Source organism: Nylanderia fulva, unplaced genomic scaffold, assembly GCF_048542155.1.
Source record: "Nylanderia fulva isolate GAGA-0341 unplaced genomic scaffold, ASM4854215v1 Scaffold28, whole genome shotgun sequence".
Lineage (NCBI taxonomy): Eukaryota > Metazoa > Arthropoda > Insecta > Hymenoptera > Formicidae > Nylanderia > Nylanderia fulva.
Window position 1 is genome coordinate 694,048 of NW_028190347.1, and position 23,563 is coordinate 717,610.

Here is a 23,563-nt window from a genome sequence, read left to right on the forward strand (position 1 = left end):
TAGAGCCGATCGAGACGAGGTGCTTGCGTAGATCGAAAAATCAAAAGTACCTTCCCTTTGCGAGATTTAAAATTGCAAGCATTTTTCTTCCCACGCAGCTCAAGTTACGTCTTTTTTGCATTCTAATATCTTGCATTTTTATATTAGTGTCCTTGTGTGCAGTTTATAGAATACTTGTGATTTTTAAAAATATGTGCATTATATCTCTTTGTTATATTTACCTTGATATGGGGGCTATATCGTTTTTTTTAAATTCTAAACCTTTTAAATTTTGTGATATTTCAAAGTAAGACGAGTGGAAGAGCTGTAATCTTTTTCAGGGCACTTGATACATTTAAAGTCACTGACAGAAATAACAGATTTTCTCTTTCGTCCCATTTGTTTTCTCGTTACGCTTTTATTCGAGACGTAGGCAATTATCTTTATAACACCACAGAAAGTCGTGATTCGTGGTCCGTCGACAACGAATGACGAAAGGATGTCGGGATGCAATTGGATAACATCTAAGGCGGAAGATTGAACTCGAGAAATTTCGCGCTGTTAATTTTCCTCAGAATTATTGCCACACATGTGCGCCTTTAATTAGCCCTAAATATGTGTGAGGGCCACATCACATGAACAGATCAAACGGTACATTGAAGATAAATATTTCATATAGAGTGAATTCTTAAAATTATACACATGGATGTGTCATTATATGTGATACTTTATAACGTCTTTAAGATATCGGAAATATTTGAAAATAGAAAGCGCTTATTATTTTGTTGCATATAACCAGATTCCACAATTTATCCTGCAATAAATTATATATTAATATTTTAATTTCTTTAGCATTGAAAGATATTATTCTGATGAGTTTATCTAATTATACAATAATCAATATTTTTTACATTATTTGTGAGATTTATTAAACTGAAATTTTCTTAATTCCATGAAGAATATTCTTTATCTATAATTTTTATTAAAATCTAATTTCTCTACTAAATCTTCGTATATAATTTAGCTTATTTTTCCATTATCCAACTGCAATATTTACGAGAGAAATACAAAAAAAAAATTGGCACAATTGTATAGAAGCAACGATGCGTTTACGATAAATTAAATGGTAGAAAATGTTATTTATCAACTTGAAATACATTCACGAGATGTTTTTCAGCAGTCTGTTGTCAGTGTTAAATGCGGGTTTAGATACAGGAGCGTTTGAAACAAGTTCTTCTGGCCGGTGCATTCCATCGATAAATACGACTGCTTTTTCGTGGCGAGTCGCCAGCGGAAAGTTAATTTCGTTTATTGGGCTAGCAGGGAGAAACAACCCCCTCTTAACCCACTTTGCGATCGGAGATCGGTTCTTTGCGCTTCGGTGACATTTTATATTTTAGACATCTCGACAATTATTTAACGTTACCAGGAAAACGTATAGGTTTTTTTTTTAGAAAAACGACTGTTGTAGACCAGCAGAATTGCATCTTAACATTCATTATTTTAAATAAGATATTATATCTTGAGAACCGATAAAGATTATCTCCTCTTCCTAAAAACAATTTTTTTTTCGGAAATCTAAAATGATTAATACATACATAGGCACATATATTTCCTAATTATATAAGTTACTCGCGCGTGCTTAAATTTGGTCGAATTATTGATCGATGTCTTACATAATAACTCGCAAACGTCTAATAATGATTAAACTACTCGCGAGCAGCGTTCATTATTTATGAAGGCGGCCACCCATCTCAGCGCTCGCAGCTCATCGCTTATCGGCGATGCGCCGGCTAATAAGAAGAGAGAGCGACGAAGAAGGGTTGCGCTGACCAGGCTGGTGGCAATACCAGCGTGGCAATTACCAGCAAGTGTCGAGTCGCGTTATCGGTATGGATACGTACCGGTCGGCCGACTCGTAAACAGCGGGACGATGGTCCGCGGATAGTCGCCCGATTTTGCGGAGCGATAAGAGGGAACTGGCGAGGCGCAATCTTAAGTGCCGCTGTAGAAAACGTCATAACTCGTGTCCGCGAGCGCGGGCGCGAAGTTACGACCACGCGGCTCGGCAAGGATAACGCGGGAATATATCCGCGACGATAATTGCGAGTTCGTTGCCTGGTCTGCCTGCCTGCGCTTATACCTGCTCGCCTTGCACTCGCACTCGGTCGTAGACGAAAGCGAGCGCATTTGTATACCCTCTTTCCCGCCTCGCGTGTGCATTTTTTTCCCTTTCTCTTTTTATCCCTCGTTGCTCGATTCGTCTCTCCAAAGGTTATTCTCTTGCGAGACAGCTTGAGCAACGACGAAGGGAATTGTGTACCCGACCGATTCCGCGGATTCGGAAAGCGGATGTGCGCGAAAGCCATTTGCGAAAGCGAAACTTTGTACGAGAAACGTATTTCGCTTTGTATTTTCGCGAGGCGATACACGAGCTGAATGATATTTCGCTGAAATTTGTTTGCGACCAACACTCTGGGAATCGCTCGTGGATCTTGATAAAGTCTCGACGCGGCGTCGATTTGATGACACAAAGATATATTTGCGCGGGGAATAATGTCAGTTGCATCCCGAGGGAAACCTTTAGTCGAGATAGATTTGGACTTTCGCTCTTTCGCCTGCTCCTCGAGTGCAGGATGATTTTTCGCAATCATGATCGGTCAGATATACCGAGAGAAGAGGAATCTCGCGCTCGCGGCTGCGTTCAAGCTACGTTGTTTATTGCTTCAAGGTTGCAGCAAAGAATTGACGTGGCGAGTAGAGGCCTTTTAGCGATTTTGCAACGAAATCCGTAACTATAGATAGTTGGGCAACGCTCGTCTCGTGTGTCTCTTCCTCCGGAATATACAAAGTCACGGTAATAACGACGTTTCGCTAATTTTGACAGTCGTGAAATTGTAATCAACGACGTAATTAATTGCGACCAGTAATACCATCATCCATTCTTGAACTTTCTTCTTTTTCTTCCTCAGCATCTTCAGCTCCCCTTTCTCCATTCCTCGATTGTCAGCGGCGCGATTTTATTATTGAAAAGTCTAGCCGTGGATTATTTCCCCCGCAATAATGCTTCACGGCCAATTAAAATGCGCTGTTGGATACTGATATACTGCAAATTAACCGACCTCGCGCGTTGCCGCTTAATCAGCATATTTATTGCTGCCACGCAATGAGAATCGTACGCGGGCGCAGATGCGATACGACGCAACCTCAATATTGCAAGTAGTATCCCAACCTTATTCGAGATGCCTTTAATCCTCTCTCGAAGAAAGGGAGGTGAAGGGAGGCAGGATGACTCGGATACCGGGTCGTATAATGGGAAATCACCGGTGGCGAGTATAACTCGGTTATAAGTCATGTTGCTCCACTCTCCTGTTCCTATAAACGCTCGCGTAATATACAGCGCGCGCCTACGGAATTTAAACTTCCTCGCTTCTTCATCACGCTCGCGACTTTCCGACGCCCGCCGGGATCGATCTTTTTTTCTTACTTGCATCCCTTATTTATAATATACTCGGCTGCATTTCATATATATATATATATATATATATATATAAAATGCAGTCGAGTATTATAAATATATTAAGGAAAAAATCTCACCTGTTTATTGGTCTATTCAAATATATTGTTTATGTAAAAATGATAGGAAATAAATATCTAAATGCATCTTATGCACATATATATATTCTGTCGAAAAAATGGAGATAATTTTTTAAATGTCGGGACATATTATTTTATATATATATATATATATATAAAATGCAGTCGAGCATTATAAATATATTAAGGAAAAAATCTCACCTGTTTGGTCTATTCAAATATATTGTATATGTAAAAATGATAGGAAATAAATATCTAAATGCATCTTATGCATATATATATTCTGTCGAAAAAATGGAGATAATTTTTTAAATGTCGGGATATATTATTATGATATGTACATGATCCATTCTTCTAAACTGTATCGTATTTCTTTTGTTATAAAATGCATTAATTGTACGCAAGCTAAAGATCGAATGATTCGATATATTTATCGCGATTATTTCCTTATTTTTTTAACGCCCAAGGTTAATTGTAATTAGCGTTAATTTACGACACATTTATCGCATCTCGCGCGTAATTGGTAGACGCATAAATTATTTCGCGCGACTAAAGATTTTCGCGAGGAAAACTAGATAAGATCGCCGTGTGTAAGAGGGCATTAGCACCTCGTTGAGGGAATTCACAATCTTTTTTTTTTCCTATTCCCTTATTTTTAAGGGCTGATACTAATTGCGAGCGGCGTGAATTTACAGCGTAGGTGTCACGGTTCGTGAGATGTATATTCCAATAAATCGTACAATGCGGAGCGGCCACGCCGCGCCGGTGTGTCTAGTCCAGCTCGATTTTTTTAATCGTCGCGGTATATAGCCCGCGATATTAATTGTGAGCCTTGTTGATTTATATAAGCATCCATAAGCCCCGGCGCGGGATGAAATACGCTGCGGATAAGCGTATGCAAGATCGCGTTCGGGATGAGAAGACAAAGACTGTAAGAGCAAAACGTTCGTACTCGACAATATGGTAATCATATATTTCGAGTTTACAGGTGTTTCGGGAGGGAAAACGATTCATCTTACTTATAACGTATCGTTCAACAGTTCTAAATTGAGAATTTATCAAATGTATTATACATGACGAATTTATAAAATGTATTTTATCGATGGCGTTATGCTAAGATAAGTTGAGTAATATTTTTAAACAACTTATTGTTAGACTTAAAATGTATATAGAATTCTATGTTATTGAATTAATTGCACAGAGATATGAATTTTACAAATTGCTTCAGTTATAAATAAAACATTATTTATATAAATTTTTATAAAAAGCAGATTGTTTTAACATCCGATTTATAGAATACAATTGGAACAAAAAATCAATGTTTCAAGTTTATTAAAAAATCTGATTTTGAAATATCTGGATTTGAAAAATCTGGAGAACATTATGATTTTTTTTACATGGAAAAAATCATGCTCGCACAAAAGCTCCGAGAAGCGAGAGGTGTTTTTAGATTTTTATTTCCATTATCACTTACGATCCCGAGGAGGAGGTTTGAAATCAAACACGAGAAATGCGCGTTTAAAGACTCGGACAAATTGCGACCTGGCCTGGCCGCGTGTCAGCCTGCTTATAAATACGTGAACACGTTCGTAGCCTCGTGCGGAGGGCTCTTTTCTACGCGAGACTAGGTACATACTTGCATACATACAACAGTATGTCGAGTTCTCTGTACAGTTAAGCATAACTACGTATTCGTAATAGGCTACCGCATACGTCCAGACTTGACTTCGAGTGATATGTATACAGGGTGTCCCTGAGCCAATTAGATTTCCAGTTATAAATGTCGTAATCTCTAAACAATGGGCTCGTGTCGAAGAAGTATAATTTAATTTTTTTAACATGTGTATATATATATATATATATATTTTTTTTTAAGAAATTTTTAAAAAATGCCTTAGGGAATATTTTTCGAAATGGCAAATAAATTCGATATATAAATAAGATAGGCTAAATCGAAAGGGGACTGTTGATAAAACTATATAGAGTCTATCTGAAATCATCTCGTATATCTTGCGTATATCTCTACGTATCAGTGATTCTCAGTGGGGCGGTTCGACCATCGCGTTTATCGCAGTGGTTTTTTTTCCGAGACAAGTAGATAATACAAACGATTTTGTACGCCGCTACTTACGACGCTATCGCCCTCGCCGCAAAAATCCCGCGATCCGAGCCAGGAATGCGTTAGCGGGGACGGAGATTGAGAAACTCTGAAGGGGAATCGTGGAAGGGTTCGCCGGCGGGTCCCGATACCAGATTATCCGAGTAGAAAATGTAATGGAACGAGTGAAGTTTGCGTTCACGCATCGTTGGTCCCGCGTTCGAGGACGAGGGAGGCACCGTAAAAACCGTCGACGCTGTGCAACACCGACTTAGACGATTAGGTAACTGAAACCGTATCGGGACGTGTGCGCGCGAAACTATGCACGCGCGCTACTACGGCTTGCATGGGTGTACCTTTGCGCACTATGGGCCGGATAATGGGCCGATAACAACACGGCCGACTCGCTCAACACTCGATCCAGATTCCGCGAGGCAGCCTAGTTTCCGAGAGAGTCGTGCGAAATAATCGCATTTATATCAGCTTTTCTCTCTGTGCGTATACAGTATGTTCCACCATTTTTTCCATTCTCATCCGTGAAAACGTGCTTGCGCCTCTTTCCATGTCCCGTATTTTCAAATAACATTAGCATTCGCATATAAACACGCAGAGAACATTTTCTCTTAGAATTTACCCTGAAAATTATGGTAATCATATATAGGACAATATGTGGTATTGGAAGGATTTTATTAGAGTTTTTCTGATTAATATTTACACCACAATAAAATACAGTAATATCCATAATAACATATAAAATGTGTTCGATTAATTTTACTATGCACATATTAATAAATAGTAAAATTTACTATGTATATATGAATATTTATTTTCCCACATGATTACCATGATTTTCCAAAGGTTCTTTGAGTTCGAATCTAGTTTCTTTTCGAAAGTTTTCGACAAGTTTTATATACGATGTGTTAGTCTTAATTAAGGCCGGTGTTACTGTTATACGACTTCGTGCGAGACGATCGTTTAAACGTCCAAGACGATGATTTTGAAAACGTCACGGTTGAAAATTATGAAGTCGCGTGAACGGACGTGACAGTTTAACGATCCTCTTAGGGCACAAACGAAGCAGAAACTTAGTTCCGACGATTGATCGTCGTGACCAACGAGATCGTCGTTGGATAAATTAAGGCATAGCAGGTAAACAGCTCGTTAACGATACTTCGATGGCCATGTTGCGTTATCGTCGGCTTGCCTCGCCACCAAATTAAGAATCATATGGCGCTCTCGGTGCTTAATCTAAGCGCGGGTCCGCGAGGTTACCCGATGGCGCCATATTTACGCGCGCCGATCTAACTCAATCCGGAAGAAAAGCTGCCAGGGGGCCTGTTCACAATCAATCTTTGTCAAAAGCGTCTTAGTAATATGTGGACGATAATATGCGAGAAAGCACGCGGCTTTAAACGCAAACTCCCCGCAGCTAAGAACGATATTCGTTGGAAAATGTGGCACGCAACAGGAACAAATGTTACGAATTAACTCGCGAGAAACATATCATTCTCTAATTTCGGTTCTGTACTTGGAGTAAATCTAAGATTAATTGATGTTACAAGCGAAAAATATTTGGAAATCTTTTTTGCTATAAAAAGATGCACGATATTTATAAGAAAATATTTTGTATTTAATTGAGAACATTGGAAGACTGATTGGCTTGGTTCGCATTTTATTATATTTATAGTTGATAGACAGCCGAATGTATGTGCACATGTGTTTGACATTGAAATATAGAAATGTAGCGCATGTAACGGTGAAAGAAATTTTTCCCATATGTATTATCAAAATGAGATTCAAATATCGTCCTAAGCAATTCTAAATGATTTTATTAATTTCTGTTTCTTATATTTTTCAGGCGCTGAACAAATTCTAAACAAGTCACGGAAAAAGGGAAGCAGCGAACGACGACATCATTGGTGAGTCATTAATGCCACTTTTTTTTTCATTACTTTTGATTGTCGATAATTTCCTATTGTATTATCTCTTTGAGAGCGTAATTAGCATTATATGAACATGAAGCTATAATTCTTACTTCTTCTTTTATTTAAGAAATGTAAGAAAAATTTATAAACGTAACGCGTCAAATCTAATAATATTTTATTATAGTAAAGACAAAAATTTATACAATTTTATATTATTCCAAAAAATAATTATACAGATACATTTATCATGGATATTTACACTGTTAACTGTCAACATTTTCTCAACTTTTAAAAAAATAATTAGATCATATTAAAACTTAAATATGTGTCAAAAATCTTAAGTAATTATATGTCTGTGAAATAAAATTATTACCAAGAAAAAAATTATTTAAAACGGCGCATCTTCTTGTTTTATTTTATTTAATTATTGTAGCGTTATTAATTACATAGTGTAATGACGTATTATTGGAGAATAGTTTAGCAAATATGCCTCTGTAGGAAAAAAGCTACACCTACCCGAGAAACGGTAGGTTAAAGTTATTATAGCGTTATGGAGAGTGGCCTCTGTTACTTCCGGAATTAATGGATCGTAAAAAATTTCCGATCGAATAGCGTTTCCCTTCTTTGAAAGTGACCGCAAAACGGGGGCGATTCATAAAGTCGTTATCGTAAAAGATATGCCTATGCATAGATATCAAATTTTTATTTGTTGCCAATGATTAGAATAGATTGGAACGTAACGCAGTGTAAAAGAATAAAATTATACAAAGATTAAAAATTAATTTGTGCATTTCTAAAAGTTTTCTTTTTTTCGCGTGTTTTGTTATACGATTAAAAATCAGAAAAACATTTTTTTCTCGGTTTATATATTATCGTATAAATTATTTAACATTAATTGATCAATTATCAACAAGTATATATAACAGCATTCATGGACTTTTTTTAAATTCGACAGAATTACTTCGTATTACATTTGTATCGATCGTATTTCTTCCGATAACGCACAATCTTATAGACGTACTCGATTAATTTACAAAATATACAAATACAGAATTTTTTAAAGGACGTGTTACAACAGCTTTTGCTGTATAATTTATGCATAAATTTATTTCAAATTAAATAACGGATTATTTAATATTTTTAAATATTTATATAAAATTAAGACATTGAACATGTCCAAATTAGAACAATTAGTTGATTTTCGAGAAAATGTTGCTTAAAACACGTTGCATATAGAAAAAGCGCCGTTTAAGATGCAGCTCTCCCCTTCTTTTTTTCTCACCAAGGGCTTGCATTCGAACCGGATGATTTTCGCGACTTTTTTCGCGCGCAAAGCTGGAACGCGGCGGGTGTGAACCTACGAGCGTTGAAAATCGCGACTGACCCGTGTGCTAGATCTTTTTTCCTCACGCTCCTCCGGAGCCAGCCGGTCCCAGTCGACCGACTGTTCCCGTCGACTGTACCGGCGGCCATGCATCGCCGATGAGAATATGACCCCGGCACGTATAGCTTGAGCCTCGAAGTAAACTACATAGGCGTTGTGCGCGTCTCTCTCTCTCTCTTTCTTTCTCTCGACTCTCGGCCAGATAAGTCGGTGGTCGTGCGAGTCGGTGTCGTCGGCGCGATGCTTCGTGTGGCGTAGGTGATGGCGGTGCCTTGCCTTGCCTTGGTGATGGTGGGAGTACCGCAAGGGTCAATCCACGGTCCACCATTATATTCCTTCGACCAAGTCCTAGCACACGGGGGCTTCGGAACGGCGGGTTCACAGCCACGACGATGACGACGACGACGACGACGACGACGACGACGACGGTGACGGCGACGTTCGAACGCTTAATGACTGGAATTTGTCTGACCGGCGAGTCGGTAGAGCTGATGACTCCACGTTAGCTCGGTTAGAAAAGGGAAGATGATTAGGTTAACAGGCAAGGCGAGATCGATACAGAATTAGAAATATAGATCAATTACGTGAAAATCGTAGCTATAGCGACTCTCACATATATGGTGTTATCGTGGGCGTCTGCAGGATTTTTTCCAGGCAGGGGCATGGTTAACATTTTTTTCTTTTGTATTTTTCTTAATTTTTTTATTTTTTTGTTATTTTTATGTTTTTAAATAAATATATTTCTTTTGGCTAGTTGGGTTGATTTTTAATAACTCGTTTCTGTTTATATTTTTATATTAAATAAAAATGCTTAATTTTTTTACTGATTCCAAGGGGGCCAATGCTTCCTCTTGCTTTTTCCTGCGGACGCCCATGAGTGTTATGCAAAAATAAATTAAAATTCATGAGAAATAATATTAAATATTAAGTTATGCCTAAATGATTAAAGTAAAATTTTTTCTGATTTAATATTTAATTCTTCAAAAAAAGCTGCTACTTGCTGAGTAAATTCAATTTTACGTAATTCATACACGCGTGCACGTGTACAATATATACACGAATAAAATATTTCTAATTATTTTCAAATGCCTATTCAGGTATTTTCCATTCTGAAAAATTTCTTTCCGTCTTGTTAAAGTCCTCCTGCCTTACCGCATCGCGATCATTACTCTAACCGTTTAGTGTTAATCAATATCCATCATCTACACAGTTGGGATTTTAATTATCTAATTAGTGAGATTGTTAACGACGGAATGATCGGTAGTTCGTGCAGATTATCTTTTTTGTATCTCTGTGTACGCGAACGGGCCGCCGTCCTCCAAATGCAGCTTTGACCTTTAAAGAAGGGTGGAATGTATCGTTTGCAAAAATCGCCACACGAAGAAATGACTCTATCGTAATTAAACCATTGACGTTGGAGGTACCGTAAGGGTCAATCCACGGTCAAACATCATATTCTTCGGTTAGAAGCGTGACTTTAGGAGCGGGCTTGTATAACCGCAACACAACGTTCGACGCTTAATGGTCGGAATTTGTCTGAATGGCAGGTAACACTGACAGGCACTCGGTTTATACTCGGTGAGTGGAGGATATATCGGCTACAGAAACCCGCGATATCCAGAAGGTTCTCCCGTAATTCAAGGCTCGGCCGGGTTACCGATTAACGTATCGATCATTAGACGATGCCGATCGAGGTGACTTTTTCCCGCGACCTAGCAAACCGCTGCGATCGCTTTAAAGTTCAAATTGGAGTCTAAGTAACGAGACAGAGGCCTGCCTTCTTTTCCTCTCTCCTTTATCTCCGAGCGTTGCGGAGCGAAGACAAACGATAATGCGGAAGTTAGCCAACTTTTTTACAAAGTAGATATATTGTATTTAGCAAACAAATAGATATATTCTCCGTGTAGAAGTTTAATTATTTTTCTTTTCTTACCTAAATGTAACTTTAGTAAATACATCAAAAATACATTTTGATAAATTTTTATTTTTTTTTTGTTTTATTAGAAGAAATATTTTTTTTACTTAAACTAATCAATTTTGTATATTTGTAGACAGACAGTAGATCAATTCGCGCGAATAACAGTGTTAAACGATGGAATTTTAAATCATTATCTTACTCTTGTATGGAAAGTGAAAATCGAGTAGAAACTGTTCGATTTGCTAGAATTTGTTTGATCAAGCAGGTACATGAATTATATATTAGGAAAGGAGATAGGAAATTTAAAAAAATTATGTTTGAGAGAAACTAAGACGAGCATAGAATAATCAAAAACTGACAGTTTATCTGAAGATAGTTTGTCAATTTTAGTTTCATTGGTCATTAATGGTTGTTGAATTGGGTAAATCGATTTATACCATGAAACCTATTGCATTCGATAAAGCATGGGAAATTGCGCTTTCGAAATAATTTTGTTGTAAATGTCAAATCTTTTATTTGAGGAGAGAAAGAGAGTGCTCTATATTAAATATATTTAAAAAATCGATAAATAATAAAATTTTTTACGGTTGTTTCAGTTTGTAAAAATTATAGAGATGAACTGAAAATATTTATATACACATTTCTCTTATATTTGGTGCATTATTGTCGTCTTTGACTTTTCAATTTTACTTTTAGATTAATTGAATCTAAAAGAGATAGAACATAAAAATGAGAAGAACATATATTTATTACTTTATATTTTAAAGATTAATTTCTTTTGATCTCACGCCGGTGTAATTTAGCTCCATGCATTTCTCATCGTCGATCAATGCAATCAAATTGTATCATTGTGCCATAAATAGATCGATCAGATTGTAGCGGAAACGTCAAATACAAGGATTCCGTGACAAATTTCATTCGCGGCGTCGAATCAGTCGGCGATTCTTCCGCCTGTCCGCAATCAGGAAAAGACGAGTTCTCGAACGAGGTACGTGTATACCTATACGTCTGCTGACCGATCGGCGCAATCGGCGTGCCGGTTGTGTGCGATGCCTTTTTCGGCGAACTGTGAATGTAGCCTGAGGTCTGGCATTCCCTCTTTCCTTTCGTCGTCCTCCGCTGGCCGGTTCGTCCGGGGTCACCGACGAGAGGTCACGTCGCTCGCATGGCATCAGTGACTTTTTCACTTTTAAATCCTCCCTTCTTCTTCCTTCTCCGCTCTCGCTCCTTCTCGATAACCGCACAAGGCACGTGCGCAAGGAAGCTGCCGTCTTATTCGAGGAAAGAAGTCGATGTCGCATTTTTTCAGGCGAATTTATACAATTTTGCGACGAAATATATCTTTCGTTCTATGAAGAAATAAGAGAGCGTCAATAGGAAAAACTAGAACACAAATTGAAAAAATACTGAAAAGTTTTATTTCCTTTTTTTTTTTTTTTAATTTTTGTATTTAACATTATTTTGTGAAACATATATTTGATAATTAACATATTATTACTTTAAACCAATTTCTTCGATTTGATTTTTGAGGGATTTAAATTTTGAGTAAATTATTTTCATATTGTTGTATGCCTATGTATTAATTCCACTTGATTAGAAGATCAATAATTCACGGATAAACTATGCGGAAATACCAAGTCGCAATGGAAAAGCCGCAATCTTCGGGCAGACAGAGATGCGTTTGAGCAAAATTGTCGAGATTCCGCGTGTATCTTTGAAAAGATAAATTTATTTCGTGACCGGTAGGTCCCGCTGCATCTTATTCATCGCGCGAGTGCACGTGAATCACGTGAATCTATGTGATGCGAATGCGTCGTTTAACAAGTAGAATACGCGTATGGATTTCTATGGTTCAAAACATAGTATGTCAGAAAGAAAGAAAATTGCATTTTTTGCTTGTAAATAATTCTATGCTTTCATGTTCAAATTCCGTGATTTTTTTAACTTTGCCCGATATTTGAAATTAAATTTAATAATATTGATATTTAAAAAAATTATTAATTCCAACTTTCCTGCAGACGCGATATAAAAATCATGTCAATCTTTGCATAAATGATTATTTCTCTCTCTCTCTCTCTCCGAAAGAAACGTTTTCAATACTCGCCAGTATAATCAAGACATTTATACACGAAGAGAATTTTCTCTTAGAATATACTCTGAAAATCATGGTAATCGTGAAATAATATGGTGTTGGTAGAATTTTATAAGAGTTTCTCTGATTAATATTTACCACAATAAAAAATATTGATACGTATAATATAAATTTTACTAATCGAGTATATTTTATAATGTATTGTGATAGATATTAATATTTTTATCGTGGTAAATATTAATCAGAAAAACTTAAAATTCTTCCAATATAATATATTGTCTCCCCATTACCACGATTTAAATTCTAAGAGAGAAAATGTTCTCTGTGTATAAAACCGGTAAAAAAAAAATACATTTGCGATGCACGGAGGAAAGGAGCTAGAAACTGCATGCGGCGGACCACCGCATATTCGGCGCATCTCACCGATGTGAGAGGGTAAATACCCTCAATTAGCGGTTTATTTGAATTCTCTTGACGTGCACACGCCTCTCGTCCGATGTATGCCAATTGCTCGCGCGCATCCTCTTTCTCTCTTCATCTCTCTTCTCCGCAGCATCCGCCGCCCACCTTATCTCCCATCGTGTGTTGCACCTCTCTTTCTCTATACCTCTCAATGCCTTTCTCCATCTCGTCGCTCCTCGTCGTCCGGTCGTTCGCGAGACACGGTGCGGATCCTCGGCGCGGTATGCCAGATGCTGCGGGCGCGATTATCCGCGATGCGGATTGTCAAAACCTCTGGGGAGGCACCCGTCTAGAATACCGTTAACCAAGGCGTTTGCCTATCGAATATTCGACCTACGACCTGGCGACGCTCTCCGCGGCGACTCGCAATCGATGTGAACGCGGAAATGCACGTACGAACCTCTGGGTGACCTCATCCGAAGTAGCACGTTTGTCCTTATATATCGGAATTATTTTTTCTGTCCGAGCGCAAGCTTTTTTTTATTAGAAAAATTGTACATTCAATTGATTCTAATATTTCTCTCTCTTTTTCTGAGATGGATGGATTAGTTGATGGGACTGGTAATTGATGGATGATTGACAGAGAAGGGTGCACTATATATTGCAATATTTTTTTATTATATACATACATATACATAGAACGTTAATGCGTGTGTATTATAGCCTCAAATTATTCCAGTGAAAATGATTATCGAAAATGTAGAAAGTAAGATAATAGATACCTATAGCAAATAATTGAGTGAAAATAATTGTGGCGATAATCGACAACGTACGAGACGCTTTCTTATTTTTTTTAACGAAGAAATTTTATTGCGCATCTGTTGAATTTATGCGATGCAAATGAAATCGTTTATTTAATGAGGGACAAACGCGAACGATAAAAAAATCTCTGTTGCTTTCCTCAATTGTAAAACCACGAAGCGTGTCACAATTTCATGAAAACGGGACAAACATTTTCTAGAAATAATATCGCCGCTATACTTGGATGACGATTTGATAGACCTACTTAGGTACGATAAATTTGACCTGGAATTCCAAATGCTGAACTTTCAAATCTCAATCCTCTTAAATTCTAGTTTCGTGCAATCAATATTTAAAGATTTAAAAAACTTGACTTATAACTATAATAATATAATTACTTTCATTTTTTATTATTTAATATTTTCAAGTAAAAGTAAGTCAGTTTTAATATTTTAAAGTAATAAATATGAATGAAATATGCGTGCTATATGTTCGATTTAATTAAAATATAAAATTTAATGTAAAATTATCGTATAATGATTATGAATTTTTCAATTTCTTGTAATATTGAATATCTCTTGCAAGATACGGTACAAAAAAAGTGCATTAAAGTGGACGACACAGTTTTGTATGTGCAATAAACATGCAGTCGGGTGCAGCCTACAACGTGTACAGGCATTGCTCATTGACATTTAACTTTCGAAATTGTACAGAACGCCGGCGAGCGGCGCGAGATGCGGCCTCTTATATTATGATACAAAATATCATCGGGCAGATAGAACTAACATTTAAATGCCAGTACTGCTCCACAAGATGCACGGCTGCACCGAGATGCGCTTGCGGACACGCTTTTCGCGCATTTAATCAAATTTCTCAAACATACATATATTTGTAAATGTTAACATATTATTCTTACTTTTATTTATTTTTTTGAAATAATTATTTGAAAGAAAAATAAGAAATCAAAGCAAATATATATAAGTACATGTGTACATCGCAAAATTAGATGAAGGATTAAAATTCTTTTAGAAAAAAAATTTACCGTACAGGACTTTCTTGTTAAACGCGAATGTTGAAAGTTCTGCATAAATATATATTTTAAAGTGCAATGTAATAATTATTATTTTTCATTCTCATAACTTATTTGAACACATTATTGCTTTCATATCAAGATTCACGTGTAATTTAAATGCTTCATTAATTTCTTTATCATTACAACTATATACTTATAATACAAATGATTTTGCGACTACTGTGCAGCATAGCACAGTTACGAGCGGGCGTATCGAGATATGCATCACGATGTTTATGACAGATCCGTGCATGTAGACCATTCAGCAATTTATGTCGAGATAAATATTGCAAATCACTCCTTCATCTTCTCCCCGACATTTCGATGTGAAATTACTTCGATCGTGTTAACACACGTCTCGCGAGAATTTATCACCGAGGACTGTGAAATGTATTACGCGATGCATTTTCGATCTAACGTAAGCGAGAGAGATTTCAGCATCTTAATAACGATTTACATAACAGATCGACTCGGAAAGAAAATTACACTGTGTTTCTAATTTTTGACTGTCTCATCGGCACAAAATTGGCATATTAAAATTTCGCCGATGACTTAAAAATAACGAGTCGACTAATAAAATGCGTAATACATCGAGGCTATTTCTAGCGCGAAAAGGAAGACGATAGAAGATGCAGGATCCCAAGGCTTTAATCCGTCGATACGCGTAATGGGATATAATACGAAATTAGCCGTTCACTATGTACAGTTACGCATTACGCTAACAAGACTTACTTCCGATTATAGTGAGAGACTCCATTGTTCAGTGGAGCCAGTAGTGCACTTCTTAGTGGCCCCACAGACTCCGGCTATTCCTATATGGGGGGATATCCATTTATTTATCTATTCAGCCGCCCCTTCGTATAACGCACGATAGATTCCACATAATTTCGCCGACACAATGGTCCCGAAGGACCGAGATGTATACCGCGATATTAATCTTTCATCGTAAGCAATATTTTTTTTTATTACATCCGCGCGAACACGATGCTTCCGCGCGCGATTACAGTTTGATAAACGCAATTAGCTTCTCTCCGCAATAAGTCTTGCCGATTTTTAATTCTGAATTTACTGGAATATCGCATGTATAAATATATCTTTAATCCAATATATAATCCGAATAATGATTTCTCGAGCAAGGTTTATACTTGCGAGACATTTAATCGCCAATATAATCTAATTCCGAAGTTGTAACTCTTAACGCTATGTTGGAGCAGCTATCTCATACCATTGTACTCCTGACACAGCTGCGAGATAGAAGTATCTACGTGAATTATCTAGCGGACGCGGTTACCGCGCGCGATGCATTTACTGCAGTTAAAATTCGGTTTAGCGCAATTAGCGAGGTTAAACGGTCGATACGCAATCTTGAGTGCAATTTGCAGCGGAAGACTTGTGAATTAAGATCCGCGGCAAGAAATCAAGGAGGTAGAAGCGGCTCGTCCGAGGAAGGAAAGAGAGAACGTTGAAGGAAGAAGGCGTAAGAGGGAGTTTAGAGATTTTACGTCTGGAGAATCTATAATGTGAGCTCTCCGGGAGAACGTAGACGGTTTAATTCAACTGATTCGCAGATCGGTAATTTACTCTACACATTTCTTTCTCGGTGATATCGCAATATTGTCTCTCCCTTTGTTCAGGGGAAAAAATGATAAAGAAACGAATTCGTTCCCTTCTTAATTATTTTTAAAAATCTTTTTTGCGATTAATAACAAATAATAATAATAAATTATTTATTATTACTAATAATGATTCCAAAATATATATTTTATTATTAAAACATTAATAAGGTATTAATATAAATTTTATTGAGCGTATAAGAAGTGAAAATTAGAATCGCAAATGCCCGGCATGGTTGTCTAAAACGATAAATTTGCCGGGATCTGTCTAAAAAATCCGCGTCGTAAGATAAATCAAGAATATATGCACTGCGGCTGTACTTATTGCCCATAAGTACAACCTAGTGTGCCGCTCTGGCGCCTATCATACGCAAAGCTAACGCGTGTTGGTAATGTAACGCGCGAGAGAAAACCCGGTCTCCATCTCACTAACATTCTTTAATATATGTATATATATATGTATGAGCGAACCGATAGAGAGAAGGAGAAAAAGAGAGAGAGAGTCAGAGAGAGAATCGAAGAGGGAGAGAAAACTCTCTAGGAAAAGGCCTGTTTATCTGGCGAGGTTACTACTAGATGCTAACGGTAGCTTCGACGGGGTTTAGTATGCGCGATCTGTAGCCTCAACAGGAAACAGAATCCCTTCCATTACCGAGAGGAGCAAACGGCTACCGGCATTGTTACGCTATGGGTCTCCTCTTATCGTCCCGGAATGTCCTTTGCCGGCGTTTACGGCCTGCCACGGGGTGAAGAAAGGTGGTACCCTTCGGCACCTTAAAAGGTCACCTGCGACGACGGCGTCGATGCAGCTTGCGATGTACATACGTACGTGTCTTCCTCCTCTTTCACCTCTTCTCGCTTTCCCGCCGTTTGTCTATGAGGCATCTTCCCACACACACATTTTAATGTACGGTTACGCGCGCCCATCATTATATATATGTAAAATTAAATTTTTATTTTTTTTCTCAAATTTCAGGCAAATTGAGAAATTGAAACTTTATATATGGATATTTTTCAACTAATAAAAGGGATATTTATTAATTTGTTTTTTAATATAAAAACTTAATTTTTAATTTTTAACTCCTCAAACATGTTTATACATATACTTTTGTATAAGAAATCCCCCTCTTTATTTTCGACGAAGAATCATCTCCGAAAATTTGTCGCACTTATTTAGATACTTGCTTCTTTCCTAAATTTTATACACGTGTCCGGGGTAAGTCTTCTGTCCTAACTGTAGATAATAATACTTGACATTTTGGACCTTTCTCGAGTATAATAATCATATTTGAGTTATTTAAAAAAAATCTCTGTGAATACACAATGTCATTTAAATTTAACTTGTAACTATTTCGAATCTTACAGCGGACTTTTTCAGGTTCGTATAATACCTGTATTTAAATTCTAAACACGATTATAACATTCCGGCTCAAGTATATGTCGCGTACAGCAATTATAATTCGCGTTCGTAAAAATCGCGCGATATTATGAGAAATTATACCGCTACGTCGGACGACATTACGCCATTCCTTGCATCTTTGCATGCGCTTCTTTTTGTCCCTCCCGGTAATATGCGGTAACAGCTTCTCGCGGTATTGCGCCACCGTAATATTTGCGACTTGGCTTATTATCCGCACGCACGTATCTCTCAACGAGCGTCATCCCAGCGTTAGTGTGCATTAAATCACCGTGGCCCGAATATATACATCGCCCGCGTATTTACTCTGACTAATGAGCGTTGAATTGGCTCTGTTAATTATTGTTGGGCAACGTGATCATTACCGACTAGAATAACGGGATACGTCGATGGCCTCTCGCGTAAAAGAGATTGCTTCGTCGTCGGGGGCAGATTGCATCTGAACCGACAACGTCAGCCTTCGACGTTTGGTAGATCATTGGCTTCTGATCGTTAGCCATTTACCTTCTATCACATAGTATATATCATCGTTTTCATAGTCAGAGTACGCCGTATTTATTAATTATGAGTTACATTTTCTTTCTTAGGTTTCAATTTAACTGCTTATCTGCGTAATTTTTCGCATGTATCATGCATCGTCGGAATAGATCGAGAAGATTCTTTCATCCGACAGAAATTATCATTTTTTATTCGTTTAAATTAAATATCTAAGTATCTTATATCATTTCATTATCGGATATATATGTATCAGTGCGTTCTTGGCTTCAGGGCTCGAGTTATCGATAGCAATCTTTACGCCGATGGCGCCGCGGCGGTCATAGAAAAGAAAATTAACTAATTGAGCATTTTTTGCAGATTAGATTCTCGGAATGAAACATTATCTTCCCGATTAATTAAATTATTCGCCGTGAAATCAGCGAGCAAGCGAAACCAGATTTATGTCAGAAAGGCAAATAAATTCTGTGAGATCTAGCGGCAAAAAAGAGTGCAAGGGGAGAGACATTTTATTTCGAATTAAGTTTGAGTGGTTTCGTGTCTTATAGTATGCGAATTGACCGAATCGATTGCAAATCGCATTAATGAGCTATAAACAATAAATTCGCATAATTTTTTATTAATAATTTTCGGCCAAAGATTTGCTTGTAAACGGTCTTATATGTAATACACGGGAGATATTGATATTTTATTTAATTAAAATTTTGTTGATTCAAACCTTGGTTAATATAAAATATCAAGAAATTAGTACTATAATAAAAAAGAAATGTTCTAATATTTTAATAAAAAAATAATAAATATATATAATAAAGAAATATATGTTATAAGTAGATTGAGCAAACAATTGGCCAAATCAGTGTTAATTTCATCTGCATATTGAATTTATATTAGGATGCAAAAATAAACAATATTTGCAGTTTTAATCATTTTTGATTGACAGGACATTTTTGTTGACTTATTAATTACAGGAGCAAAATAGCTAACAAAAAATTCCTTATTCACCAAGTATGGGTGTAAAACATTACATCTCTATAGCGTGCGAATCCGACAGATTTCCTAAGGTCGGCAACCATTCGCCTAATTAAGCGGAAAGATTTTCCATCGCGTGCGTGCGTATACGTGCGTGCGTGCGTGCGTGCTCCGGAATCCTGTTTTCTTCCGTTTACGGCTATCATTAATTCGCTGGAGGAGGGTCTCTGTGCGAATTTGCGGATCAAGTCAATGACAGCAGGGGGATAGCAATAGCGACGAGAGAGTATCACTAATTCAAGGTACTTCCGCATGTGAGAAGTGGTCAATCTCCGGATGAGATTCTCTTTTTCTCGTTTTTTGCGGCTTCGGCTCGTGGCTCATTCAACTTGATTCAATGACCTGGTGCGTTCCTTCGTATTTACATAAGTACCGCGATTCTGTATGGTACGCTCAGCGGGAATTTTTATATAGAACGGTATATTCTACCTTTGGTTTCTTGCTTCCAAGTGAACGACATGCGTTAAATGATAGTTAATATATATACTCGTTTAAAAATTTATCACAGTTGTCCCTGTGATTAGTGCCAAAAAATACGAGTACGGTTGCATACTTTTAGATTATTTACGACAGAAAAAAATTTATTTGCTAATAAACAAGGCCCGGAAGAGTTCCGTTTAACAAGATATTTACATATATGCGCACAAAAATCCATACAAAAACTCAGTGTGGCCATTTTGACATCTAGTTCCGAAAATTACAAGCATTGCTGTATGTCTTGAGACCTCTTAGAATAGAAAAATAATTATTCACCCAGAAACAAGATTCGGAAAAATCTTTTTATCGTGATATTTCTGTATAGACGCCTATATACTCGTTTAAAAATTTATCACAGTCGTCCCTGTGATTAGTGCCAAAAAATACGAGTACGGTTGCATACTTTTAGATTATTTACGACAGAAAAAAATTTATTTGCTAATAAACAAGGCCCGGAAGAGTTCCGTTTAACAAGATATTTACATATATGCGCACAAAAATCCATACAAAAACTCAGTGTGGCCATTTTGACATCTAGTTCCGAAAATTACAAGCATTGCTGTATGTCTTGAGACCTCTTAGAATAGAAAAATTATTATTCATCCAGAAACGAGATCCGGAAAAATCTTTTTATCATGATATTTCTGTATAGACGCCTATATCGCGCAAATACCGAAGCAACTCTCTAAATTTCTTTGGAATGGGATCTCGGCCAAAAGAGTGGAATCTCACTCTTTTGGAGTGAAGCTTCTATATACTGTTTTGGCCAAGATTCCACTCCAAGAAATTTAGAGAGAAGTTAGCCGAAAAACGACCTGATTTATATCCCTTTATCGGGATATTTTTATCGATGAGTTTAACGCGGTCCTTCAATAACTTATTATGTAATTTGCTGCGATTACACTGATTACGGCGACACAAATAGATTATTACTATTAGATATGTTCGTATGAATTATATTTACTTTCGATTGCTATTTTATCTTATTGTTCTTTTCGTTGAACCGACATTTTAAATGTGCGTCTTTTTATAAGTAATTTCCAAGAAATTATATAAGGTTTTTCAAATATTTATCCAAATAAAGATAAAAATATCTGGTATAATGAGGAGCAAAATCTTGAAAATTAATTAAATTATAATATTGTATTTTCTTTCATTTCTATTTTTAATAGAATGCATTTTAATGGAAAAAATATGATTAACAAAATGAATTTTGATTTCTCTCTTTATATACGATTACTATTCCAGAAATTTTAATTTATTTAGAACATTTTCAGAACTGATAAAAAATCAGTTTTGCATTTTTTTAAATTTTTTAAACGAATAATAGCCTGCGTAAAACTCTTGTAAGATTATTCTTTTCAACTGACGAACTTAATCCACTCATTGATAAATCGACTAGGTTATAGAACAGAGATGTCGCAAGCAAAACTCATATATCTCTCTCTCTCCTTTTCTCTTTCATTCTCTCTCGTCGATATTTTTGCACCTCTCCTAGACGTTCTTAATACTTTCCTATCCCATAATACAATACCTTCTCTTCGTCTTGTTTGGCGACGCGACATTTGCAAGCAAGGTCGATTGCAGCTGTGGTAGATATTATTGGCGGGCGTGAGACAGAAATAAGTGATCTTAAAGAGCAGTAGAGATACTAGCGAAAGGGGTAGGAAGAGAAAGGAGGTGCAGCAGCAGAACTGTCCTGTAGCCGAGATCAACTTTCTCCATAATGCAATTTCCTGCACGCGCACAAGTCACATCGCAGAGTACTCTCGACAGAGTCCATTGTCTCCTGGTTGCATGCCCGTCTTTCTTGTAGTTTAGTGGGTTAACCTAGCTAGAGATTTTCTGCAGACGAGAGAGACGGCGTGTTAGATAATCGCTCGCATCATAGCTTTGTCGCGGAATACGTGCGAGAGATAATGAGAGAAACGATTGCGCGCTCTCGCTGTATATTATCTTATATCTCTTGTGTCTCATTATGTCTTGTCTTGCAAAATAATAATTATCGGATAATGCTCATGACATATGTGCCGTATCTTTTTTTTTTTTTTTTTTTGCATCTTAGACTCACATCTGTATTAACTTATTGCGCGAATTAGCGCGGTATAACTAGAGAATCCAGATTTATAATTTGAGATTAAACTTGCACTGAATTAATAAAACAGATTTGAATCTTGGAATTATACTCGTGGAGAACGCTGGCTCCATTAAAATTCTAATGAGAGAGACGAGGAAAAGTACGGGCGTTTCTTTTTGCCGGACAACTGTCGCGGTTCGTACGTCGACGGAAACTCGGGATGTGAGTTTTTCCACGCGTGGAATACGTGCCCCGCGGTGCGTCGAGTTTGACGCACTTTCAGGGCCGATGAGTTTTCGCTGCGCGAGGCTTACGAATGCATCGTGCGTGTAGTAAAAGTCCCGTGAGTATATAGCGCGACGGGGGGTCAGAGCGTTGCATCCTTTAGTGAAGATAATAGGGAAAAGTCGGAGGGGAACCAGAGATAAAGACCTTAGAAACAAGACAAGGATTACTTTCACGCGGCCATAATCACTGCGTTCGGCATTTTTACAACTTCTCTTCTAAATATAGCAAATCGATCAAGATTAGAGAGATTAGAAAAGTATATATATAAAAATATAATATACTAGAAGTATATATATAAAAATATAAATTTAATCAAACATACGATGAGCAAAATAATGTAGAATTTAAATAACTATTGATAAATTCGTCAAATAAAAATTTGACAAATTCATCAAGTAAAAATTTATATAGAAAACACCATCAATATGACTGTATTTAAATGCATTGAAAAATGAAATGAAATGCAGAGGATATCGGTAAGGAACGTGAGAATTTGTAAAAAGGTCTAGAATTATAGACGCGTATATTTTTAGATGAATTTAAATAACTATTGATAAATTCGTCAGATAAAAATTTGACAAATTCATCAAGTAAAAATTTATATAGAAAACACCATCAATATGACGGTATATTTAAATGCATTGAAAAATGAAATGAAATGCAGAGGATATCGGTAAGGAACGTGAGAATTTGTAAAAAGGTCTAGAATTATAGACGCGTATATTTTTAGATGAATTTAAATAACTATTGATAAATTCGTCAGATAAAAATTTGACAAATTCATCAAGTAAAAATTTATATAGAAAACACCATCAATATGACGGTATATTTAAATGCATTGAAAAATGAAATGAAATGCAGAGGATATCGGTAAGGAACGTGAGAATTCGAGATAACGT

At 36.8% G+C, this 23,563-nt stretch overlaps 1 protein-coding gene across 5 annotated transcripts in view; it reads left to right on the forward strand.

Moving 5' to 3' along the window:
- Positions 1–23,563, forward strand: part of sano (CABIT domain-containing protein serrano) — a 146,121-nt gene that overhangs the window by 50,222 nt on the left and 72,336 nt on the right. For all 5 annotated transcript variants that reach the window (XR_003821197.2, XM_085483921.1, XM_029313453.2 and 2 more), the window contains one exon: positions 7,533–7,593. The gene's annotated coding sequence lies outside the window, so the exon portion shown is untranslated. The remainder of the gene's footprint in view (positions 1–7,532; positions 7,594–23,563) is intronic.